Source organism: Suncus etruscus, chromosome 13 (genome assembly GCF_024139225.1).
Source record: "Suncus etruscus isolate mSunEtr1 chromosome 13, mSunEtr1.pri.cur, whole genome shotgun sequence".
Taxonomy (NCBI): Eukaryota; Metazoa; Chordata; class Mammalia; order Eulipotyphla; family Soricidae; genus Suncus; species Suncus etruscus.
The window spans coordinates 67,491,565-67,511,827 of NC_064860.1; the positions used below are offsets into that span (position 1 = coordinate 67,491,565).

A 20,263-nucleotide genomic window follows, 5' to 3' on the forward strand; every position below is an offset into this window, starting at 1 on the left:
GTTTTAAGGGTCAGAGAAACAATACAGGGTTAAAGCTAATGCTTTGCATGTTTCAATCCCTGGAATCATTTGGTCACTGGAAGAAACTTCTCCATCAAAATGAATATTTTTAAGGATTACACATGAAGATATAGGTATATTTGTAATAATATATGAAAAAATATATAATGTTTACGTTTTTAACTTATTATATTTTACAAGGATATTTTGGTTAATCTTTATGATTTAATGACAATTTCACCAAACTGAATTTTCTTTTTTGTTTCTGTCCATGTAAGTCTTAAAAGTAACAAAATATTTCCTGAGTAATTGAGGTGTCATAATTTAAATAGTTTGTTCTCCTTATATAGAGGAAAATTTAAAAATAAAAGAAATTATAAGGAAATTCCTAGTTTCCTACATGAAGTGCAAAAGTAAGCATTGTATTTAAGGTACAGAAAAGGGCAATATAGAAAAAGAGAAATACATCCAAGACTCATTTATGAAAATAGAGAGTAGTATTTAGAAACAAAAGGGAATAATGATCAGAGGAAAGGCAGAGAGAATTTAGTCATGAAATGCAATTATACAACTGGGAGAATATTTAGACGAGGACATAAAGAATGAAAAAAGTTAATCTTTTTATTTTACTTTATCTTTTAATTAAAATATTTTATATCAATAGATTCTAATTCAGTTATCAAAAATAAATGAAATCCTATAGTTCTTTCTATTCTTCAAAACTAAACTGTTATACCATAGCCAGGATTTGGGCATGGATAGTCAAAATAAAGAACATATCAAATACTAAGGATCATTTTTTTCTTAGATGAGGCACTGTGATTTATACTATAGTTAATGATAGTTTTATGTATAAAATGTTCTAATAATACATCTATCACCAGAATATCTCTTCCTTTCCACCAGTGTTCCATGGTCCTCTCCCATCTGCCCCAAACTTAAACTTACATCTGTAAACTTTGATTTTGGCTATTTTTGTATTTTATTATGTTGTTTCATTATATTCTACATATCAGACATATTTCTGCATTTGTCCCTTTCTTCTGACTTACTTCATTTATCTTGGTACTCCTAGATCTTTCTGTATAGTGGCAAATTGCATTAGTTCACCATTTCTTGTAAAGTTCTATTTCTTTGTGTATATGTAGCATTATTTCTTAATTCATTCATCTTTTTCTAAACACTTGCTTTGTTTTCAGATCTTGGTTATTTTGAATAATTCTGTAATGAACATAGATGTACGTGTTTACTGCCTTTTCAAAATCATGCTTTTGGTTCCTTGGAATAAATGACAATAAATGGGATTGCCAAAACAAAAATTAAAAAGTAATAAAGCATTACTTCCATGTCTTGGAAACAAAAGAAAACCAAATAAAAATATGAGTTCTCTTAAACCCAATGCTTCAGGTATAGTTGGGTTAAAATGAATAGAATTTACCTAGAATAAGTTATGTAACCAGAGCAAAAGTCACTACAGATATAAATAGATGGAAGACATAATTTTTTAATTAAAATTGATCTTAGAAATTGACTAGAGAGAAACTATACAGGTGTTTTAGTGATTCCCTGTATGACATGATGGCTGGAGAATACCCACACTAATGGAGTGCCCTTAAATAATCCTCACTGCAATTTCAAGAAGGATTTAGTTTTTGGACTCGTCTACCAAACTGCTAAGACCTGTTTTCCAAAAATCACCAGGAAATGTTTTTATGTCTTCTGAGGACTATTTATATAACCCTCCCCTTAAAATTATATTAAAATAAAATACTTCCAAGATTTCTCAGTTTCCTATTGCAAGAACCTAGAAAGATCCTATTCTGACTCTGAAAATAAAACAAAGAATAACAAAGAATAAAAATATATTCAGTACTTAATTGTGTCAGTTGCCTTGCTTCAAGAACAAAAATAACTTCCTGATAAATTGATAAATATAATTTAAGAATATAATTTATCACAAAAAATTGATAAACAGAATTTTAGTATTTTATCAAATAAAATTTGATAAATAGAATTTTGAGTTTTCTGACAAGTAGAATTCATATGCTCTTTTCCTTTTAGTTTTCTTGTTTTATGTAGGGAAGTAATTTATGCTTTTAATATAGAACAGGAAAGACTTTAATCTTGAATGGAGTTGGGGAAATAGAAATATAACCTAGAAGAAACACAAATAAATGTTAAGCGACTTGCAAACCAGATGCAGACATACCCAAGTGTTGTCAACATGCCAATGTTGATAATGATATAATAACAATGATGAAAATATGATGACAATAATATACCAGGGTACTCTAATATATCAGGATACCCTAACCTGACAGCTGAAAACCTTGAAGACAACCACTTTATTGAAAGAGGAATATACAGACAGATCAAAGACAGTTGGGACAAACAAAAGAACAAATATAGAATTGTAAGTTTTTAGTACCTACAGCTACCTAATTTTAATGCAAATGTGCTAAGCAGAATGGAAACATATTTTCATCAACAGAGAGTCAGTAGTCCTCCACCATTGTTCTAGTGTGTCTTCTCTTCAACATAAACTTTCTTTAGATAAGGAAGAACTAAATCCTTTTTTATTCCAGATAAAAAATACAAAATTGGTGAAAGACTTCTTTATTCAGATTACCAAGAACAGTTCAAAGAGTAAATTTGACATCAGATCTAGTTTCAGAAAAAAGGTTATTTTTTGTAAAGCTAGAGAAAGTACTTTCTTTAATTTTTTTAAAGAAAAACACATAGGGATATTTTAACAGGTTATTATCACCTTTCTGCTCTATGATCATCCTTCACTCAACTGTATAATTTAAATTTCTCAGGTTTTTTTTTGTTGTTTGTTTGTTTTTGTTTTTCGGGCCACACCCATTTGATGCTCAAGGGTTACTCCTGGCTAAGAAATTGCCCCTGGCTTAGGGGGACAATATGGGACTCTGGGGGATCAAACCACGGTCCTTCCTAGGTTATCACTTGCAAGGCAGACACCTTACCTCTAGCGCCACCTCGCCGGCCCCATCAGTTGTTTTTTTGAACATATCTAAAGTTTTTAGTATACCAGTTCAGATTGCACTGTGCAAAAGTTTTCATAATTATAAATCTATTTTAATTGGTAAATTCAAGCAACACACTTTCACAATTTTAATAATTTGTTTCTATTTTTTAAAGAACATTAACAATTGTTTTTCATATTTGAAAATAAGATATTATAGTCTGAATTATTTTTGTAGTCTGAACAATTTAAAAATCCATTATCTTATTGCTGATATATTTTTGTTTGGTGTTTCATTATGTGGTTTAATGATTCAATTATTCTCATCATTTTATTATTTATCAAAATTCACTTTACGAAGTAATTCAAAAATATTTTATCAAAAATATTTGATATAATCAAATTTTTTTTGATTATGAGAGCCGATCAACAAAAATAAAATTTTCTCTTTGGAATTTATATAAATTATAACAAAGATCAATGATAAGTGATATTTTAAATAAAGTAGTGGCAAAGCATAATGTTAACAAGTTTAATTTTTATTAATTTTCACTTAATAAGCCATCAAAAAAAAATTGTTATCACAACATATAAAAATCATCACTATTAATAATCATGCCACAAAACACTAAATTATATATTAATCATGAGTATTTACTTAAGTTTGATTGCTAATTATTTGAAAATTATACTATTTTATAAAAATAATTTTGAATCATGTGTATGCATGAATATGTATGAATATATATAAACATTGACAATTATAACTTTTGCCTCATTTTTTTCTTTTTTTGCTTTTTGGGTCACACCTGATGATGTTCAAGGGTTACTCCTGGCTATGCACTCAGAAATTACTCCTGGCTTGAGAGCCCATGTGGGACACAGGGGAATCAATCTGTGGTCTGTCATAGGCTAACACGAGCAAGGCCTTACAGTTTGCGCCACTGCTCTTGTTCCAACTTTTGACTCTTTGTGTATCAGTGTGGAACATGAATGAAAGGTAACAAGGATAGTGGTCAGGGGACTTAAGCACATGGGATATGTAAATATATGTACATATACATATATGTAAAGGTGTCAAATATATAAGTACATATATAAATTTATATCAGCAAACCAAACAGCACTGTATACATAGAATCTAAACTATAACATTCAACTTAAAAAATAGAGACAAGCTGAGATGTGGAAAGTAATTTGGAGTGAGCATTGGTGGAAGGAAGTTGACACTACTGGTGGGACTTGTGTTGAAACATTGTATAACTGAAATTTAATTATGAGCAACTAAGTAAAGCATGGTAATTTGATAAAAAATAATTATATGGTTTAAAATGTAAGAATACGCAGCTAACTCAGGTGTAACTCATGCACCTCATATGACCTCAAGCATCACAGGACTGAAAAAAAATCTGTTGATATATATATATGTATATAGTCACAATATCACAACATCACAACGTTTTCTGAGAAAACCAAAAGTACCAAACAGCAATTGAGAAGCCTGGAAAATCCTCATCACTGCAATTTATTAACAACATTATATTCTGGGGCTTCTCTGTTGCTAAAAGAGGCCATAGATATAATTTGAGTACTGATTTCAAAACTGCTGATACCACCAGCAGAAAAAGAAAGCAATCTGGATATAGTATATAAAACAAATACAAAAATCTGTATATTTTTTGCTTACCTCATTGACTATAACACACTGCTATAACAAGAGATTTATGTATTGTATTAGCATATACAGTGCCATAGAAATTAACATATGAATTAAGTCACATGACTATTCATGATGCTTTATAAATATTTTTAGAAATAAAATAAGCATTTTAATACACTTTACAATATATCATTGAAGTAAAAAACAAGCTTATGAAAAGACTTTCATCATTTAACTTTGAAAGTCTTGGCTTCATTATGACAGGATTCAATTCATTGCCATCATTGAGCATTGTAAAATTTTAGCAAGGCAGACTGAATAAATCCGTTGGTATAATTGAAAAAGGAAAAGAAACTTATTCAATGTTGGTGTTTTTACTCATCTGACTTATAAACTAAATCTTATTGATTGTGGTGAATTATTGATTCGAGTAAATGGTTACAATAAAACAAATATTAAAATAATTGCTCTACTCCTTGAAACTTCAAATAATTATAAATTTTGGAACTATTTTTAAAATATTTCTTGGAATAAGTATATCTTAAAGTATTTTCTAATTAAAATGTTTTTCTGAAACTATTTGATTCATTTTATGTTTTTATAAACAAAAATATATACTCTATGTTATAAAAGGAATCATCTGCAAAAATTAAATAACTTAAGATGCATGTATTCTGGTGCATATACTCAGAATATCGAGGTCATGAGTTTGATACTTAAAACTTTTAATGACTGGGGTGGGTGGGAAAAATATCTGTATGACTGAGGTACTGGGTTTGATACATAGAAACCCCACTTTTGCCACACACTACTCTGCATTTACCCTGACAACCTAAAACAAGAGAATATTCCATGTCATTCTGTGCCAGCTACTTTAAGCAAGCCAACTATGTGCATAGATTGTTCTAACATAGTTGAAACACATTTTGTTATCTCATCTTCCCACAACAATACTGTATTTATGGAACACATGACACTATTTAGAAGTATTTATGTTTAAAGAAATAACATTGAAGGTAGGAAAATAATATTGTCCAGAGAAACAATTTGAAAGTATTAAAACTAGCATTTTAGTTTACAGATTTGTAATGCTGCATTCCAATTATTTAGAATTAAATTAATGACTTTCTGAATAATAAATATGTGCATGTATAAACTAAAACTACAGAACGAACTACTTAGCAATCATCTAAATAAATGCAAAATGCTTTAGATATGGAATGATTTGCAATTGAAGGAACTTTAACATCAGTATGCTTATTAATCCTGCTGATAATGTTTTAGAGTCAAAAAGAGATTAACATAAACATCTGTATGCTTCTATTTTATACCAAGTGCATAATATTTTATTCTCTATATGCTTTCTTTTCTAGGTGTTTGAGATATCAAGTTTCTTATGAAATTACTCTGAGGTCTCTACAGAATTATTTTAATCAACAGATTCTATGTGACTTGAATAATAAAATCAACAAACAAAACTGGAGAGAGAACTAATACAAAAAAATGACAGGTTGTTGCTAATTGCTAAGGACTTTCTGAAGTAGACATAGTATATTCTAATTGTACTGCATAGAATTTTTAAGTAGCAAAGGTTATTTTTGACATAAAGACTGTTAAATTATTTGGATACCAGAAATTTAAACAAAACACGATGTGTGGGTTTATTTGCTGAATTTTGCATATTAAAATGTCAGCCATATATATAGAGATAGAAAGTTTCAATTTTCAATTTTTTAAAAGAAAATTAACATGGTATAGAAGAAGTGATATTTGCAAGGGCTTGCAATATTTGGCAGTATTAACATTGCACTTTACTTTCTGAGAACATTAAAGTAATGCAAGTTTGCCTAATTTATGTGCAATACATTTGATACATGATTATATTTTGACATGGATTTTATATTAAGTTTTCATATTTATAAACTAATTATTTCTATTATTAGCAATTTTTGTCATATTCTTAAGCTTTTTGGAAATTTCTTTTATGTATTTCAAACTTTAATCTCTATATTCAATGTATCTTGTGTGGTTTCTCTTTAATTCAAATTTAATGTCATAACACTTAGAGAATAGAAATCTTCAGTGTTTTCAAAAGTTTTTTTTAGTCATCTCCATTTGACGACTAGAAGAGTAATGAAATCAATTTTGGGAGAAATTTCAAAGCTAACACAGCCAATATAATATGCTGTCTGAGATCAATAGAAACTAGCCTTCACTCTTTCTCATTTTCTACTTCACTTTGTACCTTTTGGTTGTTGCTGAGCTGAATCTTAAGTGTCAATTTGAAAATCTGCTTTTCATCTTGAGTGTTCTGATCTAAGAACATTTAACTTTGGGAAGAGAAATGCTTATCCCATCAAATGTAGATAGTTCATGATCTGATTGTATGGACTAAAACTCCTTTTGAATATTTTTCTAAGTTTATTTTACAAATCCATTTTATTGCAGAGATTGAAATAAACATAAAATTTCTATTTTTTTCTCATTCTTTCTTTTCTTTCTCTTTTTTGTTTTGTTTTATTTTGTTTGTTTATTTTTAGTGTTTTAACAGTGGTGCTTAGTGCATACTCATAGCTCTGAACTATGAACACCCTTGAACTCCTCATGGTCTCCAGTTAACATATGCGGTGCTAGGATGGAACATAGTCAGCAAGGTAAGTACTCTTTGTACATGTTGTACGATTGTTCCAGCACTGTCTGGATGTGCTACAGTTTATATATCCATTTACCTACCCAATAGCATTTTAGTTGCTTCCAAGTTTTGGATATTATGAATAAAGTTGTTACAAATATATATGTTCTAGTTTTTATGTGAACAGTTTTAAATTCCTTTGACTAAATGCAAATGAAATCATTGCTATGTTTGTACAATAATGGTCATTTTAGTTTTATAAGAAACTGCAACTTGGGATTCACAAACTTTTATACAATTTTCTTCACCACCAGCAAAGCTAAGAGATTTTTTAAAATATATTTTTTATTTAAACACCTTGATTACATACATGTTTGTGTTGTTGCACAACTACCTTATTGTTATTTATGTTGTTATTATTCTGGATTTTCCCATTTGCACAATTATGCCATGGCAGTTCATTGTTGTTTTCATATACTTTTCACTGATAGAAATATAATACCATCACACTGCATTCTAGACTTCCTATTTTATTCACAACTTTCTAAGGTGTCAGGGAAGCATCTAGTTCTTGATTTCTATGGCTTGTTTGTTTTGGTTTGGTTTGGTTTTGGAAACATCTGACGGTGATTGCAACATCTGATAGGTTATCCATATCTCTCTAACTCTGCACTGAGCAGTTACCCTTGGTGGTGCTCTAGGCACTTCATCAGGGAGAACCCAGGTCAGCCACATGCAAATCAAAAGCCCTTTCAGCAGACAGAAGGAACCTCTCTGTTTCTTCTAATTCTTCTTTACCCCACTCATTTAATTCTCAGCCCATTATCAGAATAATTTTAAAAATTCTTCAGAATTGTTAACTCAAGGCTCTTACAAAATGTGTATTGGCTGTGCCTCATAGCTCAAACCTGTCAAAGATGTAGATTTTCTTCCTAGGGTGCATGTCTCCATTCTTTGAAATAGCTTGTACCTCCTCCTTTGTTCTTTTCCCATTCTGGAGAAATCCATGTTTTCTTCTCAGTATAACTATCTTCATCTACTCCCCGCCTTTCTTCCATCTATTTCCCAAATTTCTTTTATTTTTTTAAAGAGAAAAATGCATCACACTACTGTACTATGTAAATTGTCTTTTGTTTTTAAATTAGACTTTCCCATCAAATGGACTTAGGTCCATCTCATTATTAGCTCAGCTTTCTTTTTTCATAAAGATTTCCATTTATTCTACATTGTTTTTAAATGCAAATTTTTCTCTGATCATTTCAATAATAGCACATTTTGAAAATAAAAAGTCATAGAAATCAAGAAGTCTTCAACAACTCATCTCTGTTTTGCAGGTGAGAATGAAGTAATTTTCATCAAAGCAACATACTTTAAACCAGAACAGATGGCGCCATGTGGTTCATATTGACTGATTTCTATTTCTCTCTGGAGAATTAATAAAAGTCCTCTCTTTGCGCTGCTAAGTTATGTGCATATGTTCCGAATAAACATACATGTTCCTTTTCCTAAAATGTATGATTAGTAATCAATTTTTCTAATAAATTGTTACATTAGAAAAGTCAGTATAATGTACTAAATTTTTAAACAATACTGCTATTTCTCAAAAACTTTTCAGTTGACATAGAGTAAGAGCAAATGATTATGCAATTTATATTTACATAATAACACAATATTTTCCTGTATTTTCTTTCTTTCTTTATGTTTTATTTGAGCCACACCCGGAAATGCTTATAGGGTACTATTTGTTCTGTACTCAGGAATCACACCTGACAAGCTAGGGAGATGCTATTGAATGCCAGAATAACTCCAGTCAGTCACAAGAAAGTCAAGTATTCTATCTTCTGCCAAGGGTCTCAAACTCAATTTACCTGGGGGCCGCAGGAGGCATAGTCGGGGTGATCCTTGAGTGCAAAGTCAGTAGTAAGCCTTAAACATTGGGGGTGTGACCCAAATAACTAAAACAAAACAAAACAAAACAAAAAAAGATTCTTCTAGGGCCACAAAATGTTGTTCGGAGGACTGCAAAGGGCCCGCGGACTGCAAGTTTGAGACCCCTATACCCTTCTATATTATCTTTCCAGCACCTCCACATATTTTATGAAATATGCAAATATGATTTGGATATTTTTCAGTTATTTTCAAGTTTTCAGAAGTTATGACTATTTTAAAATACCTCCTTTTCTTTTTTTTCTTTTTTTTATATATTTTATTTAAACACCTTGATTACATACATGATTGTGTTTGGGTTTCAGTCATGTAAAGAACACCACCCATCACCAGTGCAACGTTCCCATCACCAATTTCCCAAATCTCCCTCCTTCCTACCCGACCCCCGCCTTTACTCCTTTTCAAAGAAATGCTATTAAAGAAAGAACATTAAAACAATTAATTTTATTATACTTTCTTCACTACATCTATTGCATTATTATATGTAAGAACAAAACTTATTATATGCAGGAAGAAAAATATTTTCTATAGACGAAAATAAGCCATGACACCATAAAGAGAAAAAATCCAATTGTATTTTATATTATAAATATTGGCTACAAATTTTATATAGGATGAATAAGTTTTATCCTTACCAAATTTCAAAATATATCGATTTTTTTCTCTGAATTTAACAAAGTCACATTTTTTGAGCTTGTCAGAAAGTATGAAAACATCGTAAGCTGTTTCTTAATAATCTTCAAATATCTCAAAGTACAATTATTGAAATATTAAAAGGAAAGTGAACAAATTTGACAAGAAATTAAAATTTTCTTATAATGAAATCAAGATGTTTCCATAGAAGACATATAATTAGTTTCAGTTTTTTCATATTAGTCTGTGAATAACTGGGGGAAGTAACTAAATTCTATGCAGTTGATTCAACTCAATAGTCTTTTGAGCATGGAAATGTACTTGCACTTTAACAGTTACATGCAAAATAAGTGAATGGAAAGAAAGAAGACAGAGAAAATAGAGTTAAAGAGGCATCTCAGGTTGCTGAGGTATACACTTTAGAGCCTATAAACTAAAGCTTAGAACAAATTAACATGAATCATGTATATAAATAAAAAGTGTTTACTTCTAAAATTAAAACTTTAAAAATCAGCACAGAAATCACACTTAGCAGTGATATAGGACTTACAAGGCTTTATGTGGTATATATAATATATAATATAATTATATAATATATATTTTATAAATATATATATTTATATATAAACATATAATATAATGCATAATTATATAATATATAATATAACATTATATATATTGGTGGCCATGCTGTGCTAAAGTTCAGACTTAGGACCCCGTATAATGCTGGGCATATGCTTCTACCATTTGAGCTATCTCCCCAGATAAAAGCAATTCTCAATATCAATATTCCATTATTATGTAAAATATTTTGAAACATTAAGTATGTTTCTATTTCGTTCAAGAGGAAACCAATTCCATCAAATAGTTCCTATAAATAAATATGATTTTACCACTTTTGAAAAGATATTAAGTTGATAAAACCTAACATACATTTCTAAAATGTAAAATGGAAAACACATAAGTTTGTATAATAAGATTTTATAGTACTATTTATACCAACTCTTGATTAAGTCCCAAATGTTATTCATAGTTCAGTACTTTTAAAGTGAGTGGGAGGGATAGAGAGATAACAAAACTGGTAAGGTCCTCTGGCACATCAGAATAATCCCTATGCACTGAGCAAGGAGTAAAGACCTGAGCACAGCCAAACATGAACAAAAAGCAAAATGTAAGTAAATAAAATGAGTGGGAATCAATAATATAGTCACTGTATGTGATCTATCATACATAGTTAACTAGAACAGCAATATATTTACCTTTTTCATAGCTGTTACAAGTGTTACTGTTAGAAACAAGTTAAAAAAATAATGGTCAATTAAATAAAAGTGAAAACTGTCACTTAGATGCAAAATATACTAGAATCAATGCAGTTGAAATGTTTTAATGTTATATTTCATCTTGAACAAGGTATTAATATGCAAATATAGATTATGTGTGCCAGCTCAAATGAATTATGTCTTTATTAAATTTCATAATCTAAGTGTTAGAATATCATTCTAGTCTACATATAACTTACTTAAGTGTAATTATATATTCATTATATGTACAGATTAAATGTTCATGGCTTTTAAATAGAGACATCTTCTCCACTTAACTACCTATCCTCTTAATAGAAACCAAACTGTGAACTTAGCTGGTCCTGTTAAATGTCTAGTGTATTGTTAGTGGTTTGTTTTAAAATGCTATCTCTACCTTCAGATTACCTAGCAAAATTTATCAAAGCATAGTAAAATGCAAATAAATATGACTAGAAAAAAATTCTCATGATTCTATACTGTATGAGCTAAGGCCACAGCTAAGGTTTACAAAGGTCTATGTGATTTTAATCTAGCATATTATATTCTTCTTACCCACTGATTCCATGGTGTTGCATATATCTGTCTCTAAGATTGACAAATGTATGACATTTGGAATTGCATTACTCTACTTTATTATTTTTTTAAAGCATTTGCTCTTTCACACTTGTCTATGTGCAACAGTGAATTGCCTGTCATAGCTAAAATACTCAGTTTGGCTCCAGCCTCCTTTTCTAGCATACCTTCTAATTGTACACTGAGAATTCATGGAATTACCATGTGTTATCCAAACAAACAAGGTACTAACAGTTCCTGGCCCTGCTCACACCCCTTTAATGCCTAGACTGCCAATTTTCTCTAAATCCATCCTCTCACCCATGAAATCCATGATATGAAATCCAAATAAGCTCTTATCTCTCAGAGGAAAACTTCCTGATCCCTTAGCAGAATGATTCACTTATTCCTTTGTTCTCTTGAAGCACATGTATTTCTACACAGCATAAATTATAAAAGCACAGAAAATAAACATTTGTTTTATCACTGATTCTCCTTTTACACTGCAATATATTTTCAGTATTTAGTACATACAAATAACAGGAGCTGGCTGAATTAATCACTTAATTTAATTATATGGTACCATTACAGCATAACAAAGGATGTAAACTTCAGTAAATATAACTGTACAAAAATGTAGTGTGTAAGGGAAATGAAAGTATATGTTACACAATCTCAATGTTATTCACTGTTCATACAAATAAGCTCAGTACCTAAATCTACTTTATCCATTTTGTAATTAGCAAGGAGCGAGACAACTTTCCCCAAATTCTGAGCAATAATCATAAATATGGTTATTTTTCAGTATATATAATTCAAAAGGAAATTATTATGTAGTTTTGGTTTCTAAGATATCTGCTATTGTGATTAAATACATAGATTCGAGAGCTACCTGTCTAGATTAAAGCTCTCTTGTCCTTTAATAACTGATATCTTGATATTCAGAGATTATTATTATTTCAAATCAGAAAATAGTCTTATTTATGAGCAATCTCAACTGATATCAACATTGATTTTAAAGGAAATTTTACACCCTAAAAACAAATTTCATATTCAATTTATTTTCAGTCTGAAGGTTTTGTCTTAATTCCTTCTTATAGGAGTATTCATGTATTTTCAGCAGTCACCGGATAACTTTGTAATAATGTTAATTTAAAGCACCTATATTTTGTTGGAAACCTTGCTTTATTACTATTATTATCATTTATTACTCATTTAACCAACATGTTATTTCTGCTTTAGAGGAGGTAAGAAATAGGGAGAAAAAAAATGTGGTTAATTCTGACTTAAAGTAAACTGAATTTATATAGGAAAAAAGATAAAACTAAAAAATTAATAATAGGTTATATGTTTAGTTTAAAATTTTTTTAATTCCTAACTGATCATTTTGGGTAACTTTAAGGGACGATAGATAGTAAATTCAATATTTTTATTTGGAAATATAATTTCCAGAGTTGGATCAAGGATATGTAAAGTAGATTCATAAACATTCCTGGTTATACTATATACAAATAACAAACTAATGTTATAACTTAGCAGATATATTGTTTTTGTGAAAAAAATAGAAAAATAAGGCTGGATCGGTGGCGCAAACAGTAGGGTATCTGCCTTGCATGTGCTAACCTAGGACCGAAGGAGATTTGATCCCCTAGCATCCTATACAGTTCCCCAAACCAGGAGTGATTTCTTAGCGCATAGATAGGAATCACCCCTGAGTGTTACCAAGTGTGACCAAGAAACAAAGAAAGAAACAAAAAGATAGAAAAAGAAGTATGTGTTATTACAATAGAATAGTATAAGCTGATGCTGTCTTTGGTCTCTGGTTCAGGTAGCTTAGACGATTTTGTCATTGTATAAAGAAAAAAGCTAAAAAGAAGTTGCATTGAAATTTAAAAGTTTTGTTGTTTGTTTAGCATAGTCTGTAGTGCTAGGAATTACTGTTGGTGGGGGATTGGAAGTCCATACATAGAATTTGAGGGTTTTAAACCTGAGTCAATGTGTTGCAATGCTTCAACTAAGAAATTCTTGGACCATAAAGAGTGCAAATTAAAGTCTGAAGGAGGGATCAGGGCATTTTAGAATGTTCTACTTTGTGTGGCAGGCTTTGGACTCATACCTGGAAGTGCTCAATCGTTGGTAAGTAGATCTTTGAAAACATTGTACAATTTAATGAGTTATAGATGAGTATCCTGTGTGATTACTAACTCAATTTTATTTTACCCGAATATATATTTCAACTAAATCGTCCTCTCTTTGAGTTACATGGGGCCCTGTGATTAAATATAGAACATTGAAATTTGCACTGCAGCATTTTTTATCCCTTTGAACTTTTGCTCCTTAATTTTTAGAATAATTTAGGGTATTAAAAATACATTTTAAAAATGGCACAAAAGTAGTTCATGTCTCTTATGTACCTGCCATGATTTGTTTCCCCTTATATACCACAATTTGACTACTACTTAGAAAAATATTATAAATTTCTTACAGTTGTGAAAGATAAAATGTACTTTAAACTACATACAATTTTCCTATTCAAAATAAGAATGTTAATTATAAAATATAAATATTATAAAATATTTATTTGACTCTTTTTGTATGATGATCCCAAAGAAGGAAATAAAATAAGAAATGAGTAAAAGTTAGCATACCATGTATTGAAAACTTGGTCAGTTTTTTGGTCTCTGATATTTACTACAACTTAGAAACTTCTGGTGAAATGTGTGACATATGCTTGAGAAATACATTTTGATGAATAAAAAAATTCAGTATTCAGCTACTCAGACTTCTCCCTTTATTGACCAAATTTCCCATGATGTGGGTATTTATTGACTATATTCCTCTTTGCCTGGTTTGATTACATTCTCATGATTTTATATAGAAGAACTGAGTTAAAAAATTGGAAGAGTCAGAACATATCTGAGATAAAATATGAGAGACAAAGCATTCTAGGATTTTTTTTTTATCATCCTAGGAACATGTGTTCAGGTTCATTTTAAACTATGTCTAAAAAATTTAAAGGAGAGTCTTTAAAATTTCTGACTACTAACATAACTTGTTATATTTTACCTTCAAAAGTCATACTCAGTATTTTTCTGTCCATATACTTGTAGATATTCTGTAAGTTGTTTTGGGGGGTTTTGGAGGTCACACCCTGTGATTCTCAGGGGTTACCCCTGGCTATGCACTCTGAAATAGCTCTTGACTTGGGGGTCCAAATGGGATATCTGGGATAGAACCATGGTCTGTCCTAGGTTAGCAATGTGCAAGACAAATATCCTATGGTTTGCGCCACCACTCTGGCCCGAATATTTTGTAAATTTTTATTAAATAATTTTTTATACTTTAAAGATTTGTAATTTCTTACTTAGCTTACAGCTGAAAATTTACCTATAATAAAATAGGTTGCAAATTAAATATGGGGAAATTAGAAAAGTCATTATTTTTACAAAGCATAAAAATTAATTGACCTTTCTTGTCATAAAACCAGAAAAATAGAGCCACATATTATTTATAGGTGGGATATAACATTTTAACAGATAAAATTTTAGTGTATTGTAGTCCCATTTAGCCTTCTGAGATCACTGCATCTTACTCATTCTTTGCTGTGACTTCAGCACTTTACCATTGTTAGCTATAAAATGCTCTGCTATCTCTCCAAGAGTCTATTTTTGAGGATAATTTTTAATTGGAAAATGCCGGCACAAAGGTTACTCTAAAACTAAAATTTACATATAAATGATTAGTGCAGGAAAAGATGTCAACAAGCCAGAGAAAATGAACGTGAGACAATTCTAAGTTTAAACATAAACAATAACTTTTATATTGTTTCAAACATCTAAAGTTCATTATTACTAGAAACTCCTAAAGAACCTTAAAGAACCTGCAGCAAAATTCTTAGAGTTGCCTTTCTGAAAGGCAGGAGCATGCGACATGTGCACTTTGACTCATATTCCTATAGTTGATAATTGTCTTTAACAAAAACCTTTGTCTTAAATTTCTCTAAATAAAATCGTTGAAGCATGTAATTTTGAATGAAATTCAAGTCTGTATAGCAGAAAAGATAGGGTGATAGTTAAGAAATTTCTAATTTAGAAGGAGGATTGACAAAATGTATGCATTTGATTTTTAAATCAGATATATTAGAAATAAAGAAGTGGTCAACATTTGCTAAAATACAGATATGATGATCTGGGAAGCCAGGGAGATCTTATGTACAGTATTCAAATTAAGCCTATGCATAGAATGAAATAGGTTCACAGTAATCTATTAAAATTTCACTACTGAATCTAACTAAAAAAAAAAGAATACAACTTTTAGCTTGGCATTTTGAACAGGATTTTACTAAACACAGTGAGAAATAAGAGTGCAGTTGTCAAAGATTATTTTAATTAACAAATATTGTATGTTTAACTTCTCAACAAAACTATTGGAAATTGGCTTTTGAGGAAAATCATGAAAAAAAATTGCAAGAACTCTACACAACTGAGACCATGGAATAAATTTAAAAAAAGGGAAAAAGATTAAATTTGAGAAACTAGTAGGAAAAATTATAAAAATTTTGTAATTTGAAATCTAGACTCTTTCTACCAAGTAATGTTCTAAGAGGTTGTTTATAAATCAAGTCAGAATAATTTATATTGTCAATCTGTGGTTTTTCATGATATAACACCTTTTGATTTGCAGCATTACTTTGGCCAGCAAAATTATTATGCTCCACAGATGTGAATAGGAAATATGTAGTGAAAGGTATTGTTATTTTACCCAGATATCTTTTTTTTATCATTTTTATTTTAATCATAGTGACTTACATAACCTTCACAGTAATATTTTAGGTACATATTAACATTGAATCAGGGGAATTCCCACCAGCAAATAATTCTCCCTCCACCCCTGTTCCCGTCCTGCCTCCCATAGCCTATACCCTTATCCCCCGGGTTGCTAGAATGAGTGGTCCCCTCTGTGCCTAGTGATCTTACATAGTGATCTTACAACTGTTTGGTCATGGTACCTCCATTATATCCCCCTCTAATTGGGAGGCGGGACTAGATAGTTAAAGTTATGTGCTTTTGTTTGAAGAAGAGAAAAGTAATAAAATGGGGTAAAAATCAAATGTGCCAATAATGGGTGGAGTCCTAGAGGCTCTCATCCTCTGTTTCAGAGACAGAGGGGAAAAAGAAGGTGAAACACCACAACAGTATAAAAAGAAGTATCAAATAAAATATCCAGTGAGCACTACAGCAATAAAGATAGGCACCACATACTTGCTATGGTCTTGAGATAAAAATCATGACAGAGCACTAAATGGAAGAAGAGAAAAGAAAGAAAAAATAAATAAATAAATAAAAACTGAGACAACCATTTCAATATCCACACCAAATCAAAGAAATCGACAAAAACTAGATAGATTAAAAAAAAAAAGATTATTTTGGGCTTTTTGTCTCTTTTTTTCTCCCTCCTTTATAGGCACAGTAAATATTGGGGTCATTTTGAAAAAAGAATGCCCTTGGCCTAAAGAGATACAGGGTTTCTCCACCCGTGAAGTATATTGTCATGGGATTAACTATAGACTCCTTTCTAGTTCATTTACTCACCCGTTGGTGCTTTTGTTGTGTATGGGAGACTTCTGCTCCATCCTGGGTGGTAAAATCAGACCTCTGTATCTAGAGATCTCGGTATCTGCACAGGTCAAGGATGGAACTTATGGTGAAGTCTTTCTTTGTGATTGTAGAAGTTCTGTTTCCTTAGTGACATTTTAATCTGTCTTCTGTGGTTGGTTGGTCTTGGGTCCTGTGCACTGAGACTAGAATGGAGCCTGGGATAGCATCTTTCATTATGTTACCAGAAGACCCATTCAGTTGTTACTGTCTCAGTCAGACTTCTGGAATTAGAGATCATGGTTGTTGTGTCCGTCGTAAACCAAACCCTAGACTAGGGCTTTTTTATTGGTCCCAGGATACATACTGCCCAGTCACGGTTCTATCAGCCAGTCATCTGTAGATCATGACCATGGCTTTTGCACACCAAAGGGTGACAAGTCTTCTGATTTTGTCTTATTGTTAGCTGGTGAGGTAGAATAACCTGCTCTTATGTCAAGTTGTTCCCAATTTCTTCGTTGTCAAGATATCATATTAGAGCTAGGCCATGTTGGTGTTTGAGCAGTATTAAGGATATCCCAGATGGGATTTGGTTCCAGTAGCTGTTGTGAAGAACTGTGTCATTTCTATGTCTGGGATACAGGGTTCTAGGCTGGACGGTCCGTCTAATCACCTGGGGTCTAAGTTGGGTCCACATGACATATATTCAAGGTGGGAGATGCCCCTGTGTTGTAAAAAAGTATGAGTTCTTATCCCTAGTAGACAAGAGCTCGTTTTTATATGTAACCTTACCCCTTTTTTTTAGTGTGCCTTTTGCAGGAAGAAATGGTGCTATATTATATTGCCGGTGCATTTGGGGGTGGAAAGAGAAGAAAACAGAAGCAAGTCACACACCAAAAATATAAAAATAGAGATAAAAATATATGTGCTCCCATATGTATAAAGAGAAAATTTTTTTATAAATTAAAAAAAAATAAAGAAAGTAATTAATGGAACAAAGTGATGCAGGAGACTACCTTAAGTTTGGGGTAGAACAGGTAAAAGAGGTAGTGTTACAGGGCTTTATACTTATGAAAGAGCTATAGGTTTTCCCCTTTGTCTTTTGAGATTTGCTTGTGGGGTGTGCGTTCCCCAGCGCCTTTTCGTCACACACCCTGACCTTCCTGAGATTGGCAAAAGATTTGTGGCAGGGAGGTTTTGGGTAGAGTTCTTGCATTGGAATTCTTTTAGAGCTAAGTCCAGTATCAAGCAAGAGTCCGCGCCAGAAAGAGTTGGTAAGGAGGGCCACAACACGTGAGTCAGCTGGGTGTTGGTTGTCTTTTCTTGCCGGGGATAAGGTGTGGGTTTGAGTGGGTGTCCCATCGCTTGGGTGCTGGGATACTGGTTCGTTGGGGTAGGAGGTCAGTCTTGATGCCTAATAGATTAAGAACTGAGGGTGAAGAGTTTTAATAAGGTGGGAAATCTGGATGGCATTGAGGGGTGAAGGGATAGTCGGATTTCTAACAGGGGGGAAAGGGGGGAAGTATAAGGAAGGGGGCAGAAAAGGAGAAAAGAGCAGATAAGATTAAAAAAAAAAGAATAAGAAAAGTAGTGAGAAGAGAGGAGAAAGGAGCAAAGTAATGTTAGTTTGCTTGAATGTGTTCAATGTGTAGGCCCTGTAGTATAAATCTGTAGGTCACAGTTGCTGTTTCAGTGATCTGGCTGGTCACATACTTCATGGTCCTTACAGAAGGTTAAAAACCTAGAAATAAAGGGTATGTTAAAGAGTTTTATCGAGACCCTCTTCATATCGCCAGCTGGGTATGGTATCTTATGTGACTGAGTCCCAAGGTGCATGTTAGGTTGTCCACCCTTTTTGTATCCAAGAACGCCTGTGGACAGAAAAGGTGAGGGTTTATTTTAAATATAGTAAGATTAAAGCATTAAATAATACTATTTTTAAATGATTCCTTTGGAGTCAGTGATTTCCCATGGTATTGTTTACCTGTAATCCTGTATAGGATCCCTAAGAGATTATTGTGGGCCTTTGTAGTAAAAGACTGATTGCATACCTGTTCGTCTCTACGCTGCTCTCTTTGCTGTATGCTAGTTTCTTTATGGTATAATGTGTAGTCAAAGAGTTTGTGCTGTTCCTCGTTCATGTGTTTTGGGCACTACTTCCCCAGTATATGTTGGACTGTTACAGTGTTTGGGAGTTTCTATCACAGTTAAAATCTATGCTTTGATCATTGAGTATTAGTTGTATATATACTGTATGTTCTAGGTGCTTCAGAATAGTGCTATCATTCTGTGTTTATCTTTCATCTTCCTGGTTCTTACTTCATTTAAAATGGTATGTTCTAAGTCCATCCACGTTGCTGCAAAGTCTATGATTGTATCATTTCTGACTGCCATGTAGTATTCCATTGTGTATAGAAACCACATCTTAATGATCCACTCATCTGTTGTTGAACATCGAGGTTGGTTTCAAGACTTGGCTATTATACTGAATGCTGCGATAAATAGTGCGGTGCACAAATACTTTGGGATGAATGTCCTTCCAACTTGGGGGTAGATACCTAGGAGAGCAATTGCTGGATCAAATGGCAGCTCAATTCTGAGTTCCTTGAGCACTCTCCAGACTGTTCTCCATAGGGGATGGACAAGGGGGTATTCCCACCAGCAGTGAATGTAAGTGCCTTCCATACCACATCCCCACCAACAGAGACTGTTCCCATTATTTTTGATGTGAGCCATTCTCATTGGTGTTAGGTGGTACCTCATTGTCATTTTGATTTGGATCTCTCTGATGATGAGTGAAGGTTATCATATTTTCATTTTTTATTATTTTTGGGCCACACCCGGCATTGCTCAGGGGTTACTCCTGGCTGTCTGCTCAGAAATAGCTCCTGGCAGGCACAGGGGACCATATGGGACACCGGGATTCAAACCAACCACCTTTGGTCCTAGATCGGCTGC

The 20,263-nt window shown here is 32.1% G+C and overlaps 1 pseudogene; it reads right to left on the minus strand.

The window, feature by feature from the left end:
* Positions 1–19,446, minus strand: part of LOC126025837 (uridine 5'-monophosphate synthase-like) — a 37,128-nt pseudogene extending 17,682 nt beyond the window's left edge.
* Between the last annotated feature and the right edge of the window lie 817 nt (positions 19,447–20,263).